This window comes from Leptodactylus fuscus, chromosome 5, assembly GCF_031893055.1.
Source record: "Leptodactylus fuscus isolate aLepFus1 chromosome 5, aLepFus1.hap2, whole genome shotgun sequence".
Lineage (NCBI taxonomy): Eukaryota > Metazoa > Chordata > Amphibia > Anura > Leptodactylidae > Leptodactylus > Leptodactylus fuscus.
In genome coordinates, this window is record NC_134269.1 from 18,770,015 (window position 1) to 18,775,014 (window position 5,000).

Sequence of the window (5,000 nt, forward strand, 5' to 3'; positions counted from 1 at the left end):
GGATTAGATACACAGCTCAACACACATCAACACAAATCAAATGATTAGATACAGAGCTCAGCACACAGTATCACACATAATATGATTAGATACACATCTCAGCACATACCAAAGCACATCAGAGATAGATAGATAGATAGATAGATAGATAGATAGATAGATAGATAGATAGGAGATAGATAGGAGATAAATAGGAGATAAATAGATAGGAGATAAATAGGAGATAAATAGATAGATAGATAGATAGATAGATAGATAGATAGATAGATAGATAGGAGATGATAGATAGATAGATAGATAGATAGATAGATAGATAGATAGGAGATAGATAGATAGATAGATAGATAGGAGATAGATAGATAGATAGATAGATAGATAGATAGGAGATAGATAGATAGATAGATAGGAGATAGATAGATAGATAGATAGATAGATAGATAGATAGATAGGAGATAGATAGATAGATAGATAGATAGATAGATAGATAGATAGATGGATGGATGGATAGATAGATAGATAGATAGATAGATAGATAGATAGATAGATAGGAGATAGATAGATAGATAGATAGATAGATAGATAGATAGATAGGAGATAGATAGATAGATAGGAGATAGATAGAGAGATAGATAGATAGATAGATAGATAGATAGATAGATAAATAGATAGGAGATAGATAGATAGATAGATAGATAGATAGATAGATAGGAGATAGATAGATAGATAGATAGGAGATAGATAGATAGATAGATAGATAGATAGATAGATAGATAGATAGGAGATAAATAGAGAGATAGATAGAGAGATAGATAGGAGATAGATAGATAGATAGATAGGAGATAGATAGATAGATAGATAGATAGGAGATAGATAGAGAGATAGGAGATAGATAGAGAGATAGATAGAGAGATAGATAGGAGATAGATAGATGATAGATAGATAGATAGATAGATAGATAGATAATAGATAGATAGGAGATAGATAAATAGATAGATAGGAGATAGATACAGAGATAGATAGAGAGATAGATAGGAGATAGATAGATAGATAGATAGATAGATAGATAGAAGATAGATAGATAGATAGATAGATAGGAGATAGATAGATAGATAGATAGATAGATAGGAGAGAGATAGATAGATAGATAGATAGATAGATAGATAGATAGGAGATAGATAGAGAGATAGATAGGAGATATATATATAGATAGATAAATAGATAGATAGACAGATAGGAGATAGATAGATAGATAGATAGATAGATAGATAGATAGGAGATAGATAGATGATAGATAGATAGATAGATAGATAGATAGATAGATAGATAGATAGGAGATAGATAGATAGATAGATAGATAGATAGATAGATAGATAGGAGATAGATAGATAGATAGATAGATAGATAGGAGATAGAGAGATAGATAGATAGATAGATAGATAGATAGATAGGAGATAGATAGATAGATAGATAGATAGATAGATAGATAGGAGATAGATAGATAGATAGATAGATAGATAGGAGATAGATAGATAGATAGATAGATAGGAGATAGATAGATAGATAGATAGATAGATAGATAGATAGATAGGAGATAGATAGATAGATAGATAGATAGAAGATAGATAGATAGATAGGAGATAGATAGATAGATAGGAGATAGATAGATAGATAGATAGATAGATAGATAGATAGGAGATAAATAGAGAGATAGATAGAGAGATAGATAGGAGATAGATAGATAGATAGATAGATAGGAGATAGATAGATAGATAGATAGATAGATAGATAGATAGATAGATAGGAGATAGATAGAGAGATAGGAGATAGATAGAGAGATAGATAGAGAGATAGATAGGAGATAGATAGATGATAGATAGATAGATAGATAGATAGATAGATAGATAGATAATAGATAGATAGGAGATAGATAAATAGATAGATAGGAGATAGATACAGAGATAGATAGAGAGATAGATAGGAGATAGATAGATAGATAGATAGATAGATAGATAGGAGATAGATAGATAGATAGGAGATAGATAGATAGATAGATAGATAGGAGAGAGAGAGATAGATAGATAGATAGATAGATAGATAGATAGATAGATAGGAGATAGATAGAGAGATAGATAGAGAGATAGATAGGAGATATATATATAGATAGATAGGAGATAGATAGATAGATAGATAGATAGGAGATAGATAGATAGATAGATAGATAGATAGATAGGAGATAGATAGATAGATAGGAGATAGATAGAGAGATAGATAGATAGATAGATAGATAGATAGATAGGAGATAGATAGATAGATAGATAGGAGATAGATAGATAGATAGATAGATAGATAGATAGATAGGAGATAGATAGATAGATAGATAGATAGATAGATAGATAGATAGGAGATAGATAGATAGATAGATAGATAGATAGATAGGAGATAGATAGATAGATAGATAGATAGAAGATAGATAGATAGATAGATAGATAGATAGGAGATAGATAGATAGATAGATAGATAGATAGATAGATAGATAGGAGATAGATAGATAGATAGATAGATAGATGGATAAATAGATAGATAGATAGATAGATAGATAGGAGATAGATAGATAGATAGATAGATAGATGATAGATAGATAGATAGATAGATAGATAGATAGATAGGAGATAGATAGATAGATAGATAGATAGATAGATAGATAGATAGGAGATAGATAGATAGATAGATAGATAGATAGGAGATAGATAGAGAGATAGATAGGAGATAGATAGATAGATAGGAGATAGATAGATAGATAGATAGATAGATAGATAGATAGATAGATAGATAGGAGATAGATAGATAGATAGGAGATAGATAGATAGATAGATAGATAGATAGATAGATAGATGATAGATAGATAGGAGATAGATAGATAAATAGATAGATAGGAGATAGATACAGAGATAGATAGAGAGATAGATAGGAGATAGATAGATAGATAGATAGATAGATAGATAGATAGGAGAGAGATAGATAGATAGATAGATAGGAGATAGATAGAGAGATAGATAGAGAGATAGATAGGAGATAGATATATAGATAGATAGATAGACAGATAGGAGATAGATAGATAGATAGATAGGAGATAGATAGATAGATAGATAGATAGATAGATAGATAGATAGGAGATAGATAGATAGATAGATAGGAGATAGATAGATAGATAGATAGATAGGAGATAGATAGATAGATAGATACTTCCAGCATGTGCCAGCATACATAACATACAGAAAGGGGTAATGAGGACTACAACTTCCAGCATGTGCCAGCATACATAACATACAGGCAGGGGTAATGGGGACTACAACTCCCAGCATGTGCCAGCAGTACATAACATAGAGATAGGGGTAATGGGGACTACAACTCCCAGCATGTGCCAGCATACATAACATACAGACAGGGGTAATGGGGACTACAACTCCCAGCATGTGCCAGCAGTACATAACATAGAGACAGGGGTAATGGGGACTACAACTCCCAGCATGTGCCAGCATACATAACATACAGACACATGATTAGATACACAGCTCAGCACACACCAACACACATCAGATGTAACATACACAGCTCATCAGACAGTATGACACAGTAGAGGATTGGAAACACAGCTCAGCATACACAATCATACATCTGAGGATTAAATACACTGCTCAGCACATATCAACACGCATCAGATGATTAGGTACACTTTTCAGCACACACTATCACACATAAGGTGATTGGATACACAGCTCAGATGATTAGATACATCACTCAGCACACGGTATCACACATTAGAGGATTGGATATACAACTCAGCACACACCAACACACATCAGAAAATTAGATACACAGCTCAGCACACACCAACACACATCAGAGAATTAGATACATAGCTCATAAGACACAATCATACATCAGAGGATTAAATACACTGCTCAGCACACATTATAACATACCAGAGGATTAGATACACAGCTCATCACACATTAACACACATCAGAGGATTAGATAAACCGCTCAGCACACACTATCACACATCCGGATATTGGATACACAGCTCAACACACAGTATCACACATCATAGGATTAGATACACAGCTCAGCACACACTATCACACATAATATGATTAGATATACAGCTTAGTACACACCAAAACACATCAGAGAATTAGATACACAGCTCAGCATACACCAACACACATCAGGGGAATAAATACACAGCTAAGCACACTCTATCATATACTGGAGGATTAGATACACAGCTCAGCACACACCAAAACACATCAGAGGAATACATATACAGCGCAGCACACACCAACAGACATCAGATGATTAGATACATCACTCATCAGCAGATTGGATACACAGCTCAGCGCACAGTATCACACATTAGAGGATTAGATACACAGTTCAGCATACACAATCATACATCAGATGATTAAATACACTGCTCAGCATACAATATAACATACTGGAGGAATAGATACACAGCTCATCACACATTAACACACATCAGAGGATTAGATACACAGCTCAACACACATCAACACAAATCAAATGATTAGATACAGAGCTCAGCACACAGTATCACACATAATATGATTAGATACACATCTCAGCACATACCAAAGCACATCAGAGATAGATAGATAGATAGATAGATAGATAGATAGATAGATAGGAGATAGATAGGAGATAAATAGGAGATAAATAGATAGGAGATAAATAGGAGATACATAGATAGATAGATAGATAGATAGATAGATAGATAGATAGATAGGAGATAGATAGATAGATAGATAGATAGATAGATAGATAGGAGATAGATAGATAGATAGATAGATAGGAGATAGATAGATAGATAGATAGATAGGAGATAGATAGATAGATAGATAGGAGATAGATAGATAGATAGATAGATAGGAGATAGATAGATAGATAGATAGGAGATAGATAGATAGATAGATAGATAG